Source organism: Balaenoptera physalus (assembly GCF_965194825.1).
Source record: "Balaenoptera physalus genome assembly, chromosome: 7".
NCBI lineage: Eukaryota > Metazoa > Chordata > Mammalia > Artiodactyla > Balaenopteridae > Balaenoptera > Balaenoptera physalus.
This window is the reverse complement of record NC_138886.1, coordinates 32,614,024-32,639,252: the sequence shown is the minus strand read 5'-3', so window position 1 is coordinate 32,639,252 and position 25,229 is coordinate 32,614,024. Positions and strand designations below refer to the sequence as shown.

The 25,229-nt window shown below is 44.2% G+C and overlaps 1 long non-coding RNA gene across 1 annotated transcript in view; it reads left to right on the top strand.

Annotated features, from left to right (window-relative positions):
• LOC309663981 overlaps positions 1-25,229 on the top strand; it is a 173,303-nt gene that overhangs the window by 30,441 nt on the left and 117,633 nt on the right. Inside the window, exons 2-3 of the long non-coding RNA XR_014265538.1 lie at positions 3,424-3,489; positions 3,867-12,744. This is a non-coding gene — a long non-coding RNA (uncharacterized lncRNA). The remainder of the gene's footprint in view (positions 1-3,423; positions 3,490-3,866; positions 12,745-25,229) is intronic.

Below are 25,229 nucleotides of genomic sequence, written 5' to 3'. Positions count from 1 at the left end.
AAATTCTTCCACTGACTTTTCTAGGAAATTCCTAATGGTGCAGTAATCAACAAACAAAAGTTTTAAGAACCTAGTGATCCCAATAATAGAACTTTAGGGCTATAGAGGACTTTCAAGATCATTTAATCAAATCTCTTCATTTTGCAGATGAAAAAAAATCAAGGCACAGAGTTGAGTTTTGAGAATACATGCTGCAGGGCTTACCCTGTGCCCCTTCTGTACTCAGATTCTTAGGTTCCTGTCATTACACACATAGTTGTTTTTTCCTTTAAAGATCAAAGTATCCTTGAATACAAATAATAACTTTGTTTACAGTTAGAATAGTTAAATTCCATTCTAAAGCTTACATTCTTTCATTCATTTGACCATTTATTGATCCACTCTACAAATATTTATTGAGCACGAACTATGTAAATGCATCTTGCTACTCACCGAGGAAGATGCAAAAATGGATAAGTCATAGTCCTTGTGCTCAAAAGGCTCAAATCTATTATAGGAATTAAAACATGGACACAAATAATTTAAATAGCAATAATAATAATAACAATAACAGCCATTGCTTATACTAAGTTTACTATATTCCAGGCCCTGTTCTAAGCCTATCACATATGTTAACTCATTAAATCCTTACAGTGACCTTAGGAGAAAGGTATTATTATTATTATTATCCCCATTTTGTCAATGAGAAAATAGAGCCCTACGAAGGTTAAGGGACTTGCCCACGGCCACAGAACTGGCAAGTGGTAGAGCTGTGGTTCGAATCCAGACAGTCTGGTGCTAAGATAAAAAGTGATTGTTGCAGTTAGAGGGGAACATTTGAAGAGGTGTGAAAGCTCTGAGGAGGAAAGGTTCCTTCCAGGTAGGAAAATTGGAGAAGGCTTCATGGAGGAAGTGGCATCTGAGTAGGGTTGCCAGATTTATCAACTAAACGTACTGTGCTGACTTGTGACCCTCAGTGTGGAAGTGGACCCGGGGCAATGTGACAACATGTACAAAAGAGGGATATTCTTAGAAGCAGTAGTCCAACTGGTCTCTCTACCCTGAAGATTCTCCCATTCCTTCCAATCTCTCTACCCATTTCATCTAGAAAGAGAGATATGGTCCTGTCACTCTCTACTTAAAACCTTTTAATTTACAATAGCCAGGACATGGAAGCAACCTAAGTGTCCATGACAGATGGATGGATAAAGAAGACGTGGCACACATATACAATGGTATATTACTCAGCCATAAAAAGAAACAGAATTGAGTTATTTGTAGTGAGGTAGATGGACCTAGAGTCTGTCATACAGAGTGAAGTAAGTCAGAAAGGGAAAAACAAATATGCTAACACATATATATGGAATCTAAAAAAAAAAAAGTGGTTCTGATGAACCTAGGGGCAGGACAGGAATAAAGACGCAGACGTAGACAATGGACTTAAGGACACAGGGAGGGGGAAGGGTAAGCTGGGACAAAGTGAGAGAGTGGCATGGACATATATACACTACCAAATGTAAAATAGATAGCTAGTGGGAAGCAGCCGCATAGCACAGGGAGATCAGCTCGGTGCTTTGTGACCACCTAGAGGGGTGGGATAGGGAGGGTGGGAGGGAGATGCAAGAGGGAGGGGATATGGGAATATATGTATACGTATAGCTGATTCACTGTTATACAGCAGAAACTAACACAACATTGTAAAGCAATTATACTCCAATAAAAATGTTAAAAAACAAAACCAAAAACAACCTTTTAGTGGCTCCCCAGTACTCTCAGGATTCAGTTCTGATTCCTTCACCTGAGATTTACCCTCTCATTCATTCACATCCATTTGCTCATTCACTCCATTTCTCAACTTTATTGCATATGAACTTCCATCGCCATAACAACCTCAAAATACTTCAGTGGTTTCCCATTGCCCAGATGGTACCACTTCTCCAGACTGGCTTTCAAGGCTGTCCACAGTCCAGATCCTCGTATCCAAACCCCTTTCGCCAAAGAAACAAGCTACTCTAACTGGGTTCTTCAGATTTCAGGAGGAGCACATTCTGCTCACAGCCAGCTCCACACCTTGGCCCATCTCATCCCAGAAAATCAGAATCATCCTTCCATTTGTCTGCACCTGTTCCCTCCAGCCTAACCCAAGCTGACCTCCCCTCCCCCATAACTCTGTCAGCCTTTGCCACTCATTCAGTCACGCCCTGACTGCTCTGCTTTTCCAACAACACAGTGCTGTCCCCAGTTCTGTTCCCTACAGAGCTGCAGCGGGGCCCTTTATTCCATGGGGGCGTCTGGAGTGTCATCCCTAGGCCTTTGCTCACAGAGATGATTATTTTACTTCGATGTGTTTCTGTTGGCAGTGGTCTGATGCATCACACATCCAATTCAATGTGCGATGTGCATCACACATACTCCCCTTCCGAGAGGAGTAAACAGTGAGATGCGCGAGTGGCTGTCATTTGTCTCAAAATGTCTGCATTCTGAGAATTGCAGACTGCAGATAAGATCTGTCAATCAAGTCATGAACATTGTTAAAACTGGCAAAGACCCTTTTCAAACTTTTTTTTTAAAGAAGAAAATCCAAACTCCTTAGTCAGGCCCTTAAAGTCAAAGTCTCCCAAGAGTTCATTAGTCAACCAATAAATCAATGAATTAATTCAATAAATATTTATGGACTGCCTACCACACTCCAGGCACTTTGGTATATGCTGCAGAAGGTACTGAACAAAAATGACAAAATCCTTGCTCTCCTGGAGCTTGCATTTTAATAGAGAAGTAGACAACAAATGCCTAAACTAAGGGTCTGCAGTCAGTGGTCATAGATCAAATCCAGCTTGCCACCTGTTATTGTACATAAAGTTTTATTGGAACATAGCCATGCTCTTTTATTTATGTACCGTCTATGGCTGCTTTCACACGACGATGGCAGAGTTGAGCAGTTGTGATGGAGACCGTATGGCCTGCAAAGCCTAAAATATTTACCATCTGGCCCCTTTATAGAAAAAGTTTGCCAACTTATGACCTAGAAAAATAAGTATATCATATGTCAGGTGACGATTCATTTCATGAAGAAAAATGAACAGGTGTGAAGATAGAAATGATAGAAAGGAGGGTCTCTGGATGCGTACTCTTAATAACGTGACCATTGAGGACAGATCTGAATAGTGGAGGGAGCAAGCCACAAGAGACAGATAACTGAGGAAGGGATCTAGAGAGGAAATAGCAAGTGCAAAGGTCATGCCACAAAAAGTCAAGAAGGCTGTGGGGTTGATGCTGAGTGAGTGAGGAGAAAAGAAATAGAGATGGAATTGGGGAGATGGTGAGGGGCCAGATCACAATGGACTGGACCTTGGTTTTATCCTAAGTGAGGTGTGAAGCCTTTGCAGGTTTGGGGCAGAAAATGGTCTGATTGTGTTTTGAAGGATCTCTTTGTCTGCTGTGTAGGGAGAAGAATGTTGGGTCAAAGGTAGAAGCAGAGAGGCCGGTTAAGAAGCTTCCACACCAATCCAGGTAAGAGAGGCTAGTGTCTTGGACCAGGTCAGTTGCCGTGCAGTGATGAGCGGTGGTCTGATTCAGGGTACATTTTGAAGGTAGAGGCACTAGGATTCCCTGATGGGTTAGCTGTAGAGTAATAGAGACTCCATGGTTTTGGCCTGAGCATCTTAAAGAGTGGAACTGGCATTTATGAGATGGGGAGAGAGGGCAGATTGGGGAAGTGAGTGAGTGAGCATCAGGATTTCTTCTTTGAGTGTTTATTAAATGGTGACGTGGGATAGGCAGCTTCACCCCGACTGCCCTCCTTCACTCACTTCCTATGGCCTGCAGGGCCCTGTGTGGTCAGGTCCTGTTGACCCTTCCAACTTACTTCCTGCCTCTCTCCTTCTCAGCCCTACTGTCCAGCTATGCAGGTCGTCTGCTCTTGAGCAGGTGGCACACCTTCTTGCCTGATGGCCCTCCCAGCGTGGCTTCCTGGATGCCCCTTCCCCACCCTTTCCAGTTGGCTGCATCTCCTCCTTCAGGCTGCAACTTCAACATGACCTCCCGAGAAGAGATCTTGCCGACCATCCTACCTAAAGTGGTCCCCCTTCCATTATTCTCTACCTCAGCTCCCATATCTTACATAGTGCTTTTCCCTGTTTTAATGATTTTATCTGTTTGTTTACTTGTCTTTTGTCTGCCCTTCTGGCCCCTCTTGCATCCCACAAAACTGAAAACCATAGACTATGTATCTGTCTTGTTCAGTATTGTGTCCCCAGAGCCTAGCATAGTCTCAGCCACATACCTTTTAACTTTTTCTTTTTCAGCTATAAAACTCTTTCCTCATGCTGAAATCCCATGCAGGAGTGTGGTACACTCATTCATTTATTCATTACACAGATAAAATAGGGTGACTCTGGTTGAGTTGGCACTGAGGGGCCCCATATTGCGGCCCTTACACTAAGAACTGTTCTCGTCAAACTGGATACCTCCCATGCTCCAGTTATCAGAGTGTCAGAATGTCCAAGGGCTTCCATTTCCTGGGGCCGTTAAATGCCAAAAGGAAAAAAAAAGGAATACCAACATAAGATTGGCAACATTTCATTTTGCTAAATAAGGATAGGAAAAAAATAAACAGCTACTCTATTAGTCAGATTGGGCTGTAGGAACAGCACCCCAAGTCTCAGAGCCACAGTTTACTGTTCACTCATACTACATGCCCAGTGAGGTTGGCAGGGTTGCGGTGGCTGGGGGAGCCAGGTTGACAGAGGCTGCGTCTTGACACGTTTCTTTCCATAGTCTCTGAGGCAGGGAAGTGGAATTGTCTGACTCTCACAAATTCTGCCTGAAAGTGACACATTCTTTCTGCTTACATTTCATTGGTGAAAACAAGTCACTTGTCCAGACCTAACTGAAATGGGGACTGGGAAGATTAATCCTCCCCTGTGCCTGTGAGGTGAGAGTCAGAATAGTTATGACCAGCACCCGTGACTCCTCCAGCTACCGATGACTATGACAATCATTTTATAAAAAGAATGGCACTTTGGCACCCAAAACATAAGAAGGACATCATATCAGAATAAAAGCAAAACTTCAAGCTGAATAAATTAGCTTTATTCAAAACTTGCTCTTTGCCCTTATTTTTCTCACCTTTGCTGTTGGTGGAAGGAAAACAGTCACAGATCAGTGTGGTCCGCAGGCCAGTTCTGGTTAGCCAATGCCCTAATCCACTCGGTGGTCCCACCTCCTCACCTGCATATGGCTTCCTTTACCTGCAAGCTTGTCCTCTGCTTGGTCTTCCTGTATCCCAATTTCTCGATCTTTCAAGGACCAGCTGGAAGCCATCCCCAAGCAGGATGTGTTCCCTCCAGCATCACTGTGCCCTTGCCTCTTGGGGCTCTGAGACTTTTCTGTTTCTCTGTGCATCATGTTGAGGGGTTCAGACTACAGATGAACAGAGAAGCTACAGTCTGTTCCCATCCCTACTTGTTCATAGAAAACGTGAAAACGATAAAGGCAAAGGTTCATCAATTAGAGTTCCTTATGTGGAAGGAGAGGAGATATTCAGAGGGAACAGATTGCCCAGGCACTATCTGAAAACCCTCAGAACTACAGTTTCCCCAGACAAATGTACCGACTGGGAAGCACAGATGACAGGAGATAGCAGAGTAAGCCTCAGGTACCTGGGCGCCTGTGTGCTTTGGACCACCTAGACTTCTTCTCAGGTGTTCCTGGGCTCTGATTTTCGAGGGGAGATTGGGAAAACTTTGTTTCTCCTCTCCTCGGCGCTTTTCTCCCTACACAAACTTTGGGCCATTTCTGTTTCCTTGTAGGGGATCCATTTGAACTTCAACAAGACAGAGGGAGGGAAGAGTACCTGTACATGTTTCTGATGTTACCATGGCTCTAAAAAAATGAACCTGGATCTACTTGGTCAAAGTAGAGCTGAGATTTGAATAAATCAATTATGCAAAGAGTTTTGTTAAACAGGCCCAATTTGGCCAATGCACATTTACCAAAGCTTAAAATAATAATAATAATAGCCTAAGTTGTCCAGCACCCTATAGTTAGTTTGAAAAGTGCTTTCATATGTACGTTCTCACTTGATCCTCATCGAGACTATGCAGGGGTGGATTATTATAAAGCTCAGCGAGGTTAGGTGGCTTATTCAAGGTCACACAGCTAATATATCACTTCAGGTGTTTTGGGTGGCAAATACTGGAAAACTGGCTTAAACAAGAAAAGGGGTTTATTCTCTAATATGATCATAAGTCTAGGGTAAAGCAGCCTTCAAGTTTGGTTGTAACAGCAGCTCAAGTATATCATTAAGGACCTGCACTCTCTCTACATCTCTGCTATACTTGGGTTGGCTTTGTCCTCAGGCTGGCAACAAGACAGCTGGTAACAAGACAGCCACAGGAGTACCAGACTTGTCATCCAGACATGACAGTAGCAGGAGAAGAGAGAGAACATAGCTTCTTTGGTCTTCCTGGATAGTTGGAAAACTTCATTAGGCGCAAGCTCCCTACTCCTGCCCCCAGTGATGCCTTCCATCTCACGAGTCATTTCTGAACCACTTATTTGGATGAGAAAAGTGGTTATGCTCAGACTACTTGGGCCTGGCCTGGGAACTGGAAGGGGTCAACTTCATTGGAGGTATATAACTACACGGGTTGTGTCCACTTTAGCCTGTAAAAGACAGAATTAGCATTGAATTCTGTTTTTCCCACTATACCACAGATGTGACCCTGCTCCTGAGGGATTACCATATTATAAAATAACAGCAACACGATAGATATTTTTGAAGTAGTAGATTCTCTTAGTATTTTCAAAATAAGAATTGAAATACATTTTTAAAATATCGTTCCTATTCTTCCTCTACCTCGGCCCCAAGTCAGCATCTGAGCCCAGGGCTGGGGTACAGAGTGGTCCCAGTGGATTCCGGCCAGCATGGCATTGCTTGCCTATGACAAATGAACAGTTCAAGTTCCAGAGAAGATGCCTGAAACTTGGAGTTCAGAGGGAGGATGGCGGGTCCTGCCCCAGGCCCAGCCAGCACTGATGAGGACCAGGAGGGAGAAGCAGGGCCACATGGAAGAGTCTACCTCCAGCAGTCCTGAGGAAGTGGTGGAGGGCTTTCAGGAACATCTCCTAGATGCCTTGGTCCATCCCAACCTGCCATAATACCAAGGTTTCTCATGGCAGATATTTGTTGAACACCTACATTTTTTTGTGTGTGTGCTTTAGATACATTCTCTCGTTTGCTACCTACTATATCCCTGTGGGGTGGGAAATACCACTTCCATTCTACAGATGAGGAACCAAAATCTCAGAGAGATTAAGTTACTTTGGGGGGTGGGTGTCATAGTTAGTATGGTAGGCTGAATAATAATCCCTCAAATTATCCACATCCTAATCCCCAAAACCTGTGAATAAGTTACTTTACATGGCAAAAGGCACTTTGCAGATGGACCTTAAGATAAGGACCTTGAGATGGGGAAGTCATCCTGGATTATCTGGAAGGGCCCAGTGTAATCACAAGAGTCCTTTAAGAGGGAGACAGAAGGGTCTGAGTCAGAGAAGGAGATGTGACCATGGAAGCAGATGTCACAGTGATACCATTGCTGGAAGGAGGCCATGAGACAAGGAATGCAGGCAGCGTTGAGAAGCTGGCAAAGGTAAGGAACAGCTTCTCACCTAGAGTCTCCAGAGGGACACAGTCCTGCTGATAGCTTGATTTTAGTCCCATAAGGCCCATCTTGGACTTCTGACCCCCAGAACTGTAAAATAATAAATCTGTGTTGTTTTAAGTCATTCAGTTGGTGGTAATTTGTTACAGCAGCAAGTGGAAACTAATACCTGTTAGCAAGGAGAGAAGTGAGGCTTTGAGTGCAGGCCTCTCTGGCTTTGACGTCCATTATGCCTCCAGCCAGGAGGCCTGGGTGCTAGGCCTGTAACTCACTCTCTGCAGCCCAATTTCCCGCTCCGTAAAATGGCAGGATTGTGGGATTGGATTGTCCTGGTTGATTTCAGCTACAGGAGAACACAGTGGGAAGCTCCTGCCATGGCTCAGTGATAATGACCTGAACCACGAATAAGACAGCTGGGTGAGAATGTAGGAGCTGGTTATGAGAAAATAACAGAGATAGGACCTGGTGAGTAACTAGATGTGGCAGGTGTCTTGTGCAATGATGTGGGCTGGGAGGTATCATTCACCTAGATGGGACACACTGGAGGAGGACCCAGGTTTTGGGGAAGATGAGATCAGATTGGGGCCTGTTGAGTGTGATGTTTATGTGAAACTGACCCATGGGGGAGGGGAGGACCATCTGGATCTAGGGGTCAGGAGAGTGGCTTGGGGGACAGCTAGAGATGTGGGCATTGCAGGTGAGCAGGTGGTCGTTGAATCCGTGGATCTGGTGAGCTCAATGAAGGAGAGTGAGGACTGCGAGAAGAGAGGAGAGCCAGTGATGAACGTCCAGGGGAACCAACACAAGGAGCAGCCAGAGGAAGAGGACTCAGAGAAGGAGACTGAGAAGCAGCCAGGCAGCGGGCAAACCAGTGGAGAGAGGGAGGGAGAGGGGGAGGGAGGAAGGGAGAGAGAAGGCATGTGACAATATCAAAAGCTGGCTTCAGCTTGGGTAAGTGAGACATGTCATTAATTTTGGAAATTCAGAATCCCTTGGTGACCTTTGGGAGCGTTGTTTCCATGGAGAGGTGGGTAAAAGCCAGATTGCACTGGGTTAAGGAAGGAAAGGGAGGAGAGGATACGCAGCTGGCAAGTTACAGGAGACTTGTTCCATCTTGCTGGGAGAAAGGGCCTAGATGCGATACAAAATACACCAAAGACAGCCAGGAAGCTTTCCAAGCAACAATTAGGAGGGGAAAGAATTCCTTAATAAAATAACAGCAGCTACTCAAAAGGCTGACAATAACCCCACATGGTAGTCGAAATAAGAGGTATATAAAAGCTTCTGAGGAAAGTGGCAATATGAGGGGTGTTGGGGATCAGCTGTATGGCCACCATCCCCCCAAGGCTGCCCTGCACACAGCCTGTCTGTCCTAAGGGCCGAGAGCCCTGGAGAGTAACTTTCAGATCATGTCTTCCACCAGCCTCAGTTTCTAGCTGTCAGTGCCAGGCAGTCCTCTTACCTTCACTTTGGTCAGATGCTGGCTCCTTGATTTCCTAACCTTTCTGCATTATCTGGGTTTGGGGAGATTTCTCGACTGCAGCTACTCCAGCATCCACAGGAAGTAGACTGTGGGCTCAAGGTTGGGGAGCAGATACTGCTGACACCCTGGCTCAGCCCTTCACATCCACAGCCTAAGTTCTACTTGCCAGCACCCGCAGATCATTGCATGCGGGCTTTCTCAGGGCACTAGAGCCTGCCCCCTATGCATGTGTGAAGATGAATGAATTAATTCCACTGTCCCCCACTCCCCAGAGTAACCCTCAGCGAAGACTGTAGGGAGCCGGTGTACCCGCACCCCAACTCTGTCACCTGTTGGGCAGGAGAACTGTGAGGCGAGGCTCTGCATTGTCACCCACAGTGCCAGCAAGACCGAGCTCCAGGTGTCCACAGTGGTAAGTAACTTGATAATACCCTTTATTGCTTTCCTTTCCTTGCCTGTCTTACTTTCCCTGTTTCTTGGGATTACCTCCCAAATAAATGCCTTGCACTGGAATCCTTTTCTCAGGGTCTGCTGCTGGGGCAACCTAAACGAAGTGAGAGCGATTGTCTGACCCAATGTATGTGAAGCTCCTTGCACGTCAGTAGAGACTGGTTCCTGACAGCTGTGACACTGGGCAGCCAGTCTTTGCCAGTTAATCACATCTTCAATATCACCAGCATCCAGACCTACTATGTCCCAGCTCTGGGCTAAGCACTTTACAAACATTTTCTTATTTGTTCAAGAGGCCCTGTGTGGTAGATGGGATAGTGGCCCCCCAAAGATGTCCATATCCTAATCCCTGTAACCTGTGAATATGTTACCTTATATGGAAAGAGAGACTTTGTAGATATGATTAAGGACCTTGAGGTGAGAAGATTATCCTGGACTATCATCTGGGTCCTTATAAGAGGAAGTCAGAGTAGAGAGAAGGAAATGTGACAATGGAAGCAGATGTTGGAGTGATATGAGGAAGGAACCATGAACCAAGGAATTGCAGGTGGCCTTTAGAAGCTGGAAAAGGCAAGGAAAAAGCTTTTCCCTTAAAGCCTCCAGAAGGAAAGCAGCCCTGTCAACAGGTTGAATCTAGAACTTCTGACCTCTAGAATTGTAATAAATCTGTATTGTTTTAAGCCACTAAGTTTGTGGTAATTTGTTACAGCAGCCATAGGAAACTAATACACTCGATGTAGAGGTTAAGTATAGAGATTCTGGAGCCAGAATGCCCAAATTCAAAGCCTGATTCTATCACTTAGTAGCTGTGTGACCTTGAGCAAGTTATCTAACCCCTCTTTGCCTGCATGTCCTCATCAGTAAAATGAGGATCGTAATAACATCTGACTCAGGGTTGTTGTGAGGCTTAAATGAGTTAATACAGGCTTATTTTACATGCTCAGAGAACTCACATGACTTGCCCAAGGCCACAGAGTTAGGAAGAGTCAGAGCCCTCAGTTCCATCTGCCCAGTTGCAGATGGAGTGCAACTGTCCCAACAAGAACTTGGTCTTCAGTCCCCTTACCCACCCCCCTTCTGACCTGCTCTGCTCAGCTACTCTCTTTCTGTAGCTGATCACCAGCTCAGACTGAAGGTGGCTAGAAAATACTATAATTTGCATCAGATGCATACAGGGCCACCTCACATTACCCTTGCAACAACTCCAGTTGTGAGGAGCGGCAGTTGGGCTGGACAGGGAGTAGCACTCCCAATTTGGGGATGAAGAAACTGAGGTTGAGAGAGGTTAGAGGACTTGCCCAAGTCAATGGGCCCTTGAGAGGCAGAGCTGAGGGAGGAGGTGGATCTCCTGGCTCCCGATTCTGAGCCTTTCCTGCTGCCTGTCGAATCCTTCTAAAGGCTCCTGCTAATTTCCTGCTGTTCAAATCCCAGCCAGCAAGAACTGCCATTGATTTCATGCTCATTTAAGACAATGTGATACAATTTGTGTGGAAACACAAAAGACCCCGAATAGCCAAAGCAATCTTGAGAAAGAAAAAACGGAGCTGGAGGAATCAGGCTCCCTGACTTCAAACTATACTACAAAGCTACAGTAATCAAGACAGTATGATACCGGCACAAAAACAGAAATATAGATCAATGAAACAGGATAGGAAGCCCAGAGATAAACCCATGCACATATGGTCACCTTATCTTTGATAAAGGAGGCAAGAATATACAGTGGAGAAAAGACAGCCTCTTCAATAAGTGGTGCTGGGAAAACTGGACAGCTACATGGAAAAGAATGAAATTAGAACACTCCCTGACACCATACACAAAAATAAACTCAAAATGGATTAAAGACCTAAATGTAAGGCCAGACACTATAAAATTCTTAGAGGAAAACATAGGCAGAACACTCTATGACATACATCACAGCAAGATCCTTTTTGACCCACCACCTAGAGAAATGGAAATAAAAACAAAAATAAACAAATGGGACCTAATGAAACTTAAAATCTTTTGCACAGCAAAGGAAACCATAAACAAGATGAAAAGACAACCCTCAGAATGGCAGAAAATATTTGCAAATGAAGCAACTGACAAAGGATTAACCTCCAAAATTTACAAGCAGCTCATGCAACTCAATATCAAAAAAACAAACAACCCAATCCAAAAATGCACAGAAGACCTAAATAGACATTTCTCCAAAGAAGATATACAGATTGCCAACAAACACATGAAAGAATGCTCAGCATCACTAATCATTAGAGAAATGCAAATCAAAACTACAATGAGGTATCACCTCACATCGGTCAGAATGACCATCATCAAAAAATGATGGTCATTTATACAAACAATAAATGCTGGAGAGCGTGTGGAGAAAAGGGAACCCTCTTGCACTGTTGGTGGGAATGTAAACTGATATAGCCGCTATGGAGAACAGTATGGAGGTTCCTTAAAAAACTAAAAATAGAACTACCATACAACCCAGCAATCCCACTACTGGGCATATACCCTGAGAAAACAATAATTCAAAAAGAGTCATGTACCACAATGTTCATTGCAGTTCTATTTACAATAGCCAGGACATAGAAGCAACCTAAGTGTCCATCAACAGATGAATGGATAAAGAAGATGTGGCACATATATACAATGGAATATTACTCAGCCATAAAAAGAAACAAAATTAAGTTATTTGTAGTGAGGTGGATGGACTTGGAGTCTGTCATACAGAGTGAAGTAAGTCAGAAAGAGAAAAACAAATACTGTATGCTAACACATATATATGGAATCTAAAAAAAAAAAAAAGTGTTCTGAAGAACCTAGGGGCAGGACAGGAATAAAGATGCAGACGAAGAGAATGGACTTGAGGACACGGGGAGGGGGAAGGGAAGCTGGGACCAAGTGAAAGAGTGGCATGGACTTATAAATACTACCAAATGTAAAATAGATAGCTAGTGGGAAGCAGCCACATAGCACAGGGAGAGCATAGCACAGGGAGATCAGTTTGGTTCTTTGTGACCATCTAGAGGGGTGGGATAGGGAGGGTGGGAGGGAGACGCAAGAGGGAGGAGATGTGGGGATATACGTATATGTATAGCTGATTCACTTTGTTATAAAGCAGAAACTAACACACCATTGTAAAGCAATTATACTCCAATAAAGATGTTAAAAAAAAAGAATGTGATATGAATCCTGCATAGGTAGTCAGTAGCATGTACACATTTTATTTCCCTTAATATTGCTTTAATTGAGTATCACTTGGGTAAATAGTTTGATTAGCAAATGTTTATGCTTTGTGGATTTAACAAAGGTAGACTTTTCCAGTGGCTGGAAAATACTGAGTGATGTGATTATTCTGATTTTTCCGATGAACCCAATGGAAACCCAGGGTCGCTTGTCAGGGTTCAGTGTCCTACGCTGAACCCCGCACGGGGAGCCTGTGTCACTGACATTCCCAGTGACACTGAACAAATTCCTTCCCCTCTCTGGGCCCCAGCAACTCGATCTGGAAAATGAGGGGGTTGGACTAGATAATCCCTTAGGGTCTTCATGGCTGGAGGTTTTGACGACCGATCCCGCCCCCCCCCGCCCCCCACCAAGCCAAGGTTCCTAGGAACATAGAGATTCTCTCCCAGCCTACGTGCTAGGTCTCTGCCCTGAGTCCCAGTGCAGGAGGAGGGTCAGCCAGCGGCATCGGGAGCTGAGCCCTGCGCCCCTTCAGCATCCTGGCTGCTTTTGTTTGCTCTCTGCCGTCATGGGGAGGTTGCCCTGGCCCAGCCTCAGCTCTTCCAGCCCCGAGGGGAGGTTGCCATGAGCAGCTGGACCTCTTCTTGGCAACGCAGAGACCAGATGGGAGCGTCTGTTTCCTGGGTCCTGTTTCTGCCTGTTTGAGAGGTTTGACCGAGCTTTGGCCGAGGGGGCTCCGTGCATGGCTGAGGGCTAAACATGGCTCCATGATCAACTAACCTCATAATGAATCCATCCATTGACTTTTTTTTTTTTTTTTACATTGTAAAGATGACCTATTCCTTCCTTTTAAAATTGGACACTTTCAACTTATTTCGTATTGTCAGTGATCGCCCAAGGTGCAGCATTCTTTGAAGTGTGAGGGTTTTTTTCATGTTCCTGAGGGTGTCTTAGAGCTCAAATATTCGCAGGCCTCAGCAGCTTGGAGATATAAGTGAAGTTCTGGTGACATGAATGACCAAGTCTTGGTGGCCATTAGCCCTGACCTGGATCTGAAATCAGGGAGATCTGAGTTCAGATTCTGTCTCTGCTTGCTCTCCAGCTACTTGAATTTGAGCAAATTGTTAAGCTCTATGAATACTACATGAAATACCAGAGTGACTTGCAAAAGCTGCTCAATAAATATTACTTTCCTTCCCTTGGTCACTATCTTGCTCAAGGCCCACAGGGGAACTGGATATCTTCCCAACTCTGAGACCCCAAAACTTTATAAAACCTTATAGAGCTAAAGGAGGTGTTATTTGAGTTTGATCTGGAAAAAATGCATAGAGTTTGGAAGTATGGAAATGGGGAAAGGATATTCTACAAAGAAAGAATATAGTGAACAAAGGCCCAGAAGCGATAATGTATACTGTGGTAGGGGAAAATGAATCAGTTACATTTGGGCCCTACTGGGTCAGGCAGTTTAGACAGAGCTTTGTTTTTCTTCTTTCTTTTCTTTTTCCTTTTTTCCTATGTTTGCTTCTTTACTTCTTAACTGTCTGCGAGAGGTTAAAGCAATCTGAATTAAGTTAGTTAAATTGACTTTTATTATTGAATTATAATCATTTGTGCAATTATGAAACCAGGTGTTCCTGATTGAGATCAATTATTCCTTCACCTGATCACTATAGAGCTAATAAGGACTTAGAATTGCTGTTCAAGTGTACTTCCAGCCGGGTTGAAGCCTTCTGGAAAGGCATTTATTAAGCCAAAGAGTGGTGGAAAAAAAATCCAGGGGAGAACAAGGACAGAGATAAAAATCCTTTAGGAAAAGGCCTAGAAAGGCTGATTTGATCATTAAGTAGCCTTGATGGGTGGCTGGCTGTTGACAAGGAATCTTTGAGGTGTTCCTACAGGAACTTTGATGGGCGGGGGATGGGCGGTGAGGCAGAGTGGGGGTGGGGTAGGCAGGGAGTGAGGCAGGAAATGGGGACACAGACACTGTGTAAACTGCAGGTTAGAGACCCATTTATGTTGTGTTCCTCTGCTGAGGTGGAGTTGCCCTCTGTCCCTCCTGAGGGTTCAGTCCTGACTCCAGTAAAGCTAAGAAGACGCCACAGCATCCCCTTCCACTGTGTGAGGAGTGTGTGGAGTGGATGTACAGTCTCCGCTCCAGGAGGTTTTGGATTCCAAGAGTTCTAGGTTCCTGCACATCTGGTCCCTATGAGACCTCTGTGAGGAGGTCAGAGCAGTAGCTATTAGTTCCATCTAACAAGTGGGGACCCTGAAGCTCGGTCAACAGATTTGCCTACACTCACAGAATTAGTGACTAAGATGGGGCTGGGACCAAGCCCTTCAGATGCCAAGACCACCAAATAAGGACCACAACCTTATTGCAACATGTCCCACTCCGTAGGCAAGTAGAGTGAATTGGTCATCTCTACAGTGGTTTGCAAGCCAAGATACATGTTAAAATCACCTGGGGAGATTAAAAACATATCTGTTGCTTGGGCCGTTCTCTAGATTCAGTTAAGTAAGAGTTTCTGGAGTTGGGCAGGGGTCCCATTGTGTTTTAAAAGCCCCTGAGGTAATTCTAATGTGAGCCTGGGCTGTGAACCACTGATCTAATGGGTGGCTAGTTAACTAAGTGTAGCCTGGAAGGCCTTGGGGAATTGAGCAGTTGTATAAGGCCCTATGGGTTGCAAATGACAGACACCTAATTCAGCTAAATAGGTTTAGTTATTTGCAGGGGGATTTACTAGAAGGCTCATTTAATCAAGAGGCGCATAGGGAATAAAGTGGGATCTCAAAGACAAATGGTATGTGGGAGTAGAAGACTGCCTAATCTCACCTCACCCATCTCCACGCCCCCTTTCCCTCATGCCAAGTTCTGTGTTGCCACTTCATTCTCTCCCTTCTCAGGCTGTTTCTTCCCCAGTACAAGGGACCTGGTCACTGTAGACTCTAGACATCTCCAGTGTTGGAGAAGATCTGCGACTTCTTTCTCCCCCATCCTTGGTCAGGTGCCCACTCCAGGCCAATCGCTTTGGTCACATGGCTGTGTCACTAAGATGCTGGCAGTCCCCATTCAAACCACATGGCTAGGGTGGGGGAAGGGGTTATTTTCCAGAAGAAGGAGGGGGTACTGTTCTAGAAAGATCTACAAGAGAGTTTCCCTAGCCATCATCTGTGACCTTTATATAGGATTCCTACAGCTGGATTGCTCACTCGAAAGCAAATCCTTCAGTAGTTGACCTGAACGTCCTGCCCTGGTCTGGAACCTCGCACCACCAAGGAGCAAAAATCAACAGCTTTGAAAGCAGGACAACCCTGGACCCAATCATTTCATGAATGCTGAGCAGCAGGACCTGCAAGGCAGAGGAGCTAGATGCTGAGGCAGTGCGGACACCATTTCTGCCCCCCACCCCATGCCAAGTCTGCTAAAGACTCACAGCCTTGGATTTGGACAAGACTCTGTATTAGTCAAAGATCTTTGGGCTGCAACTGACAGAAGCCCAACTCAAACTGGTATACACACATAAGAAAAGGAATCGCTAGTCTCACATGACGGTAAAATTCAAGGTATTTGCTTTCAGGGGTGACTGGATTCAGAGCCCAGACACTGTCCTGAAGACTCAGTCTTACCCTCTCCCTCTCTCAGCTCTGTTCTCCTTTGTGGGCTCCCCTCAGGCAGGTTCTCCCCTCACAGAGGTAAGATGGTCATCAGCCTCTCAGCTACCCCTAAGGAAAGACCAGCATCTTTTCCTCCAATAGGATTATAACAAAAACTCCAGGGCTGAGTGTCACTGGAATAGTGTGGGTCCTGACCTGAACCTAGACCTGTGGTCAGAGGATAAAATTGCACAGACTAGAGTAGAAGAGGGGAAAGCTTTGCGGGGGTGTGGAATGGGTGCCAGGACAACAGATCTCCTTTAAAGACCCCGAAGCTCATTTAGTCCAACATGCCACCACCCAACTGCCCAAACACAGTATTCTGTGAAGGCTTCCCTGACAAACAGCCTGACTGTGGTTAACACTCTCTCTTTGTCCATCTCTCATTTTGTACACAGGAAATACACAAAAATCACTCCTGGAGTGAAACTGAGAGACTGGGTATGAATCTGTTATCTTGGTACCCTAGCACAGGGCTGCAACAGGGCTTATCAGAGTTCTGCTGAATCACAGGACTCCCAAGAGCCATCAAGCTGAGTAGGTGGAATTCTGAAGCTGGGCCCATATCCCTAGTGTGGAGTGCCAGATCTGCTCCAGATTCACTGTGTCCCTCAGAAAAATCCCTTCTCAAATTTGGGCTTTGTCCACCCAATCTTGCCCACTTATCTGTCAGGATTACTCTGAGGTGTGCCTTAAAACACGTGGGAGCAAGGTGTAATTGTCAACTAGTATTGTTATGTTACTTGCCCATAGAATAACCAAGGTCCACTTTCAGAAAGTATAGCATTATGAAAGCAGTTTAAAGGTGAAAAACTCATGCAATGATGGGACTGCCGTACAGCATTAAAAAACAGTCTAGAGAAAAATGACCTTATTATGAAACATGTGCTTTGAAGAAAACAATGCAGTGGGGGATGTGGGAGAGCAGAGCTAGAAGCCAGAAGTTCGTGGAACGAAACCAGAGAGCATGGCCGTGCTGGAGAGGAATCGTGAGCACAGGCGGCTGCTGAGGTATTAGCTGGAAAAACCTTTAGGTGTGGTCTTTCCAGGCCTGGCCACGAAGGGATGCTGCTTTGGAAGGCCTTTCTCAGGCCTTCTGCTCCATTTCCAGTCTTCAAGACGAGGGCCAAGGAGTCGGGTGAGCTTTGCAGGCAGATTACAACCAGACCCAGTTCTGTCTGTTGACACCATGGCTGCTCCCTTCCCCGACACCGAAGGCCGTCTGGCTTTCTTCACTCTGTCATCTTGGGCTGTAAGTAACCCACTTAAATCACCATTGGACAGGGAGAGGCTCACAGCCTGCTTTGCAGCTCTCCTTCCATCCAAGCCATTAGTATGTTTAATAGCTCTGGCCCCATGCTGATTTCTGACATGCAGTAATTAATTCCTTTCCACTCAGAGATATAGCCATTCACAGGTCTTGATTCAAAAATGTCTCTGCTCTGTTCCATTTGAAAAACACTTAAAATGTTGAGTAGGAAAACCGTTCGGCCTTTTGTGAAAAGCCACTGATCTCTATCCCATCCTTAAATGAAAATAAATTCCAGATGTGTTAATGATCTAAATGTAACATATGAAGCCATAAAAATACTCTAAGGTGAACATTTATATAATCTTAGAGTGGGAGAGTTCTTTCTAAGCAGGCAACCATAGGCAGAAACTATAAAGATGGAGGTTCATAAGTTTGTTCACATCAAAAATTTAAACCTGGGGGCTCCCCTGGTGGCGCAGTGGTTAAGAGTCCGCTTCCCAATGCAGGGGACACAGGTTCGAGCCCTGGTCCGGGAGGATCCCACATGCCGTGGAGCAACTAAGCCTGTGCGCCACAACTACTGAGCCTGCGCTCCAGAGCCCGTGAACCACAACTCCTGAAGGCCAGCGCCTAGAGCCCATGCTCTGCAACAAGAGAAGCCACCGCAATGAGAAGCCCGCACACCGCAATGAAGAGTAGCCCCCGCTCTCCGCAGCTACAGAAAGCCCGCACGCAGCAGTGAAGACCCAACACAGCCAAAAATAAATAAGTAAAATAAATAATAATTTAAAAAATTTTTAAAAAAACAAAAAAAACCCAAAACAAAACAAACAAGGAATAAAAAAACAATCAAGTACAAATTAAAAAAAAAATTTAAACCTCTGTATGGCCTAAATTATAAAATGAAATTGAATTAGAATAAAAGAAGATGACAAATTGGGGGAAACTATTTGCAATATACTGTGGCTGCTACCTATAATAATGATGATGCTAACATTCATTTCTACGTGCCAGTGTGTTAATATATACACAATACTAACAGTTTAATTCACAAAGGAAAAAAACTAAATGGTAAAGAAACATAAGGGAAAATACTGTACTATGCCATCTTATATGAGGGACTTGAGTATCTGCAGATTTTGGTATCCGTGGGGGTCCTGGAACCAATCGCCCATGGATAGCAAGGGACGGCTGTATTCTATCTTATTTATAATCAAATTAAAACAGCAATAAAAGGCTGCTTGTGAAATTAATCAAGACAATAAAACAATAATACCTAAATGTTAGTTAGGGTGCAGGAAAATGCTCACCTTCACACATTGCTGTTGACAGTCTAAATTAGTATAAACTTTCTGCAGGGGAAATTTGTCAAAATCAGAAGCATGAATCCATTTCCACATCAAGAATTCTATCTTGGAGAAATAATTAAGGATACGTACAAAGATATAACTATAAGATGCTATTTTAATAGTGAAGATTGGAATTAATTCAAATGCCCAATGATTGAAGGTTTGCTAAGTAAGTTATCATACATCCATACTATGCAAACATTAAAAATTATGTTGTAGGTATGTATTTACAAATATGGAAAGAGGTTCACTATCTCTTGTTAGTAAATAAAAATAGGTTATAAAAACATATGCTCAGCATACAAAATCTCATTTTTTCCAAAAAAATTATGGAAAAAAAGTCTGGATAAAATATACCAAATATTAACAGTGGTAAAGTTATCTCTGGATAGTAAAATTAGAGGAGCTTTCAATTTGCTTTTTGTTTACAGATAATCTCTAATATTTCTATAATGAATACATATTATTATAAAATAGGAATAACAAAAATGCGTATCTTATCTTGCATGATTAGTGTGGGGATTAAATGATGTAGAAAGTGGTTTAGGTGCCCCTCAAATGGTAACTGTGATTTCCAAAGAGAGAGCCCCAAGAAGGAGATGATCAGAGAAGTTGGGGAGGATGAACCAAAGGAAAAACAAACTTGAATAAGCTCATGGCATGCAGAGAAATTAGGGTGAAGGAGTCATAAAACGTGAGAGTGGACAGAAAATATGGCCACAGACCTACCTTTGGAGAGTTTGATAGAGTAGAACAAGGAGAGAGCATAAACAGAACCAAGAAGGGAAGAGGGTCAAGAGAAGGACCCTAGTGTTTTCTCCTTTTTTGAAAATTTATTTATTTATTTATTTTTGGCTGCATTGGGTCTTCATTGCTGTGCATGGGCTTTCTTTAGTTGCAGCGAGCGGGGGCTACTCTACGTTGCGGTGCACGGGCTTCTCATTGCGGTGGCTTCTCTTGTTGTGAAGCATGGGCTCTAGGTGTGCGGGCTTCAGTAGTTGTGGCACGTGGGCTCAGTAGTTGTGGCTCGTGGGCTCAGTAGTTGTGGCTCATGGGCTCTAGAGCGCAGGCTCAGTAGCTGTGGTACAAGGGCCTTGTTGCTCCGCGGCATGTGGTATCTTCCCGGACCAGGGATCGAACCCATGTCCCTTGTATTGGCAGGCGGATTCTTAACCACTGCGCCACCAGGGAAGTCCCTCCTTTTATTTTTGAAGATTATGAAGTTCTGAGAATGTTTGAAAGTGGGGAGGGCTTGTGAAGCTTCATGCAGAAATGTGCAAATAATCAGTCTGGATCACAGTCCATAAACTTCTCCTGGGTCCATGGCCCGTGATGTGTCCCCTAGATAGGCTCCCTCTGTTTCATCTGGAGTTTCTACTGATGATCCCTACCTCTCTGCAAGTATCACACAGTTGTGGTGTTATTTACCCCAAGGCAGTGGGTGATCTAGCAACCTTGGGGAGGATTCTCAATCCCACACAAGGAAAAGTCAAGTTAGAAGGAATTCCAAGGGCCCTGGCCAATTAGAGGATGTCCCATCTTAGAAAAATATCTTATAGTATCTGCACCTGAAAGAGACTTGAGGATGACCTGGCTAATGCTTAGTCAATACTACTCTCCCCTTTTCAGTGGAGAGATAGCCAGTTGTCTAGCCTGTTCACACACTTCCAGTGACAGGTAGCTTACTGCCCCAAGCCAGTCCTCCACAAATGGATGAGCTCCAGAAATCATGATAAAAACGTATGTCTAGAATTTCTAAGGTCCTTTTTCAAATCTGTCATGAACTTTTTATAGTTCATATTTTCTATTCACTGCAGACACTTTCAAGTTTGTTTTTCAAATTTTTTATGATCCCTTTCACACATAGCTATTATGAATATAAATTATTGTTTTATAGACTACATCTAATAATTCCACCATGTAAAGTCTCTGTAGTTCTGTTTCTATTGTCTGTTGTTTCTGCTGGTTCTCTCTTGTGGAGGTGAATTTCCTTTTGTGACTTCTTATCTTGGACTGTTTACTGAAAATTGTATTAGAAAAGCTATTGTCAGGAATAGTTTGAGGCCTAGAATGAAAGTACATTTCTCCTGAGAGGATTCATGTTTGCTTCTAACAAGAGTCTTATTAAAGTATATATACTGAATAAACAGTTAGTCTGGGGTGAGACTCAGGAATCCATATTTTTAATAAGCTCCCTGGTGCCACTGATGTCCTGGATCCATGGACCACACTTTGCGAAGCAAGGGACTGGAACAGGACCCAAAGGTTTAGAACCAGGGTGTAATTCTTGGAACTGTGTCCCTTCTGGTCCCAGCTTATTGTGGGAAGGGTCTCCTAGGAGATGCCTCACCGTGTGTGGCCTGTGCTTTGCTTTCTGTCCCTCTCACCTCTTGAGACTGCCAGAGCAAAGCTTTAATTTTGAGGGAGTAGTGTGTTCAGATCAAAAGCAGTTACAGTGCTTGCTTATCTTACTAGGTTTTCATTTTCCGTTTATTTTTAATCCAGTAATTCTTTATTTTCTTGCCATCTCTTTGATGCTTTTAAGAAGTTTTTTTAAAAATGTACATTTTTAGTTGCTTTCAGTGGGAGGATTGGTCTAAATAACCTACTCTACTGTTCCTAGAAACAAGAAGGTCTATTACGCCAAGCACTTCACATCTTCACACTCATGAACTCAATTCTCTTGAAATAGTAATATCCAAAGAACCTCCTTGCATTATCTCCTTTGTCAACATAAGGCTTTGTAGGCATCTATGATTATCTGTTTAGAATAAATTTGTAAAGTTCTCCCCTGTCCCTCCCTTGTCCTTCTTTTAAGGCTCCATGCAGAGCTCCTTCCTTCAGCAGGCCTTTCCTTGCTGCTCTGGCTTGCCTGGCTACTCCTCTGTGGACAGTCTTCTTGCCAGCGTGTCCCAACACTTCAGAATGGGGCTGCTAAAAGGAAATATTAAGATCCACTTCTCATTCCCCAGACGAGGACATTGAAGCCCCAAGAAGGGAAACAACTTGCCCAGGATCTCACAAAGAATTATTGCTGCTCTTAAGACTAGAACCCAAATCCTCCTCAACCAGCCTGGCAGTGTTTCCACAATCATATGCGAGTCCTTCATTATGTTGAGCCAAGCTTGCCTCTCAACAACTTCCATGTAGTAATTAATCAAGAAATGGCAAGATGTGTGTCTTCTAAATCTGGGAAAAACACCAAAAGAACTCAGTACATTTTTATGTAATTTTTATCTGCCTAGTTCTGAGGATAAAGGTCTCCATCCCCGAACAGCTGAAGAGGAAGGAAGCAGTCAACAGACACTCTTGGAGAAATAACAGTTCACAGGGTTTTATTTTAACTGTCCCCTTTTATTTAATTTCTATCTGTGAGACCTCTGAAATCTGAAGAGCCCAGAAAAAGCCATAGAATACACCCACTGTCCTCCTGGAAGGAGTCCAGTAAAAACAGCTTCTAATTAAATAAATGAGCTCTGCCATGTTTGCTTCAGATAACAGAATAACGCTTCCATGACAAGCATGTTTGACTGCAGTCAGTTTATTACTTGTTAAATAATCATTGAGCCTTGCTGTTCCTATCCATCTTACAACCTTTCACTAACTGAACACAGAAGAATTGTAAAACAAATAAACAAACAAACAAACTAATCATAATAAGAAAAAAATGGCAATGCTTAGGGAAACTGGAATGTCTGTAATGAAATCCATTAAGAAAGGAAGCAAAATGACTAATTCAGGAACTGGGTAGTAACTCATTCAATCTAATTTCTTAAACTCCTGAACTCCTGGCCCCCAAACACTTCCCGGACCATATGTCCTCCTGAGCACCACCCCATGCAGACACACACACACACACACACACACACACATCCCTATGCCCCTGCTGCCATTGTCTTCTCAGTGGTTTCAGACATGGCACACACTTCCATGCCTCTGTGCCTTAGAGCACATTAGGCTCCAGGCTGCAACACTGATTGCTGTTTCCCCACCTATCAAAATCCTTTCCAGCCTTCAGGGCCTAACACCAGCTTCCCTGAAGATTTCTCAGGGATGACGTTCCCTCCCTACTTGTGGGGGATCCCTTTTCGGAGAGGCCATGGAGATCCAGCCTCTCTGGAAGGGGCTCTGGCTCCTAAAGTGTGACTAGAGTCACGTGGACCCTCCTCCCATACTTATAATTTTTTTTTTTTTAGCATAAGTATGTCCCATGGAATAGTTGGGGTATCCTTAGGATACTAAAAAGATTCTTCATTATTTATCTGAGATTCAGATTTAGCTGGGTGCCCTGTGTTTTACCTGGCAACCCTACTCAGGTGGCATGCCTGTGGCAGTGGTTCCTACTGGAGGACATTTGCAGGTCTCACTGGTCTGGGCATAGCCCAGGCTATATGCAGCTTGGTGAATGATGGCTCACCTCTGCCTTGATCTCTGCCATTTAGTAAAACAAATGAGTATAAATTGTACATAAAATTGAGTCTCCTCGAACATGTGTGTGACTTTCAAACTACTGTAGAAATTTTTAAAAATAACAGCATTAGTAATAATAATAATTATATCTATACTGCCAGGCACACTTTCAAGTGTTTTACAGATGCATGTTCATCTTCATAACAACCTTATGAGGGAGGCAACATTATGGTCTCTGTTATACAGTTGGTCCTCCATGTCTGTGGGTTCTGTATCCACAGATATGGAGGACTGACTGCTACACCATTTTATATAAGGAACTTGAGCATCGGTGGATTTTGGTATCCTGGAACCAAGTCCCCCATGGATACTGAGAAAAGACTGTACAAATGAAGAAACTGAGGCACTGAATACTTAAATAATTTGCCCAGCGTACAGGCAGGTGGCTTGTAGTCGGTAAGTGGCAGAGCTGGGATTGAATTCCCACGGTCTGGCTTCAGAGCCTGCCTTCTCAACCACTCTCTTCTACTGCATCTTTGATAGCCAGCACTAACACACTACTCACAGCCCCTCACAGCGGATTGTAACATACCAGTGTGCTGTGACCTTACACTTGCGAGCAGCGGCCTATAGAATCAATTCCAAATTCATTTCCTGGGAGTCATGACTTTTTGTAAGCTGATGCAGCTTACTTTTACACACCCAACTCCGGATATTCCCCTTCCCCACGTATGCTCCAGTGAACCTCCCCGTGGGAGGAGAGGCCCTTCCGTCTAGTGCTAGCATTTCACGTGGTCTCTGGAAGGAATGAATAGAAACTCAGAAATCTTGCCTTTTACTGCTCCTGCTTTGGCACACACTCTGTGACACATAGCAATACATTCTTTCTCTCAACCCATTCTTTCTTCTCCAAAAGGAAAATTCCTACTCATTCTTCAAGATTTAACTCAAATGTCACCTCCTCTGTGAAGGTTCCCCTGATTTTCCCTGGTTGTGTTAGTCCTCCCTCCTTCTGTGCTCCTTTGGTACTTGGGTCAGGCTTAATCCCTGGTCTCTGGATTCCCAAATCAGATCTCTCCTTCTGCTGACTCGACTCTATCTCAATGAAATGTTTCTCGGGAACAGAGCTTCTCCACCTTGACTGAGGCTCTGAATCAGCCAGGGAGCTTGGTAATATACAAATACTGGGTTCCTACTCCCCAGAATTCTGATTTGGCATGTTGGTTGTAGGATCCAGACACCAATATTAAAAAAGAAATCCACGGATAGTTCTGAGCCACAGTGATGAGCCATGGTTCAGAGCCAGGATTCTGAGTAGAAGTGACACTCTACATAAGCGTGCCGAAGTTGAGCTCCATCCTTGATACCTAGTGAATACACTCCTCTCTGTTGGCTGTGCCCTTAAGGGTGGTTATGACTGAGAGCCTGAAAGAGCTTTGGGGAGAGCCCTTGAGGTCACTTCCAATCCAACTTTCTATTATTCTGATGACATTTTTGACATGAGATTCAATTTCATGCACCCAAAGGAGCACCTGCTACTACAGCGATATCAGGAAAAGGGAAAGGTGCCTATTTTAGAAGTTGTTTAGAGGAGAAAGACTTTAGAATTCTCTAGTATAAACCCAGGTGGGGAAACTAAGGCTCAGAAAAGTGAAGGAAGCTGCCCAAGTTTCCGGTTTTCCTGCCCCTATCCCTTGTGCCCTCATATACCTTGTCCACCTCACCCAATGCCAAGTCCCTAGGGTGGCATTCACCTTCATTTGAAAGTGAAAAGATAAAGGGCTTGACCCACGCACACAGTTTATATCCAAGCA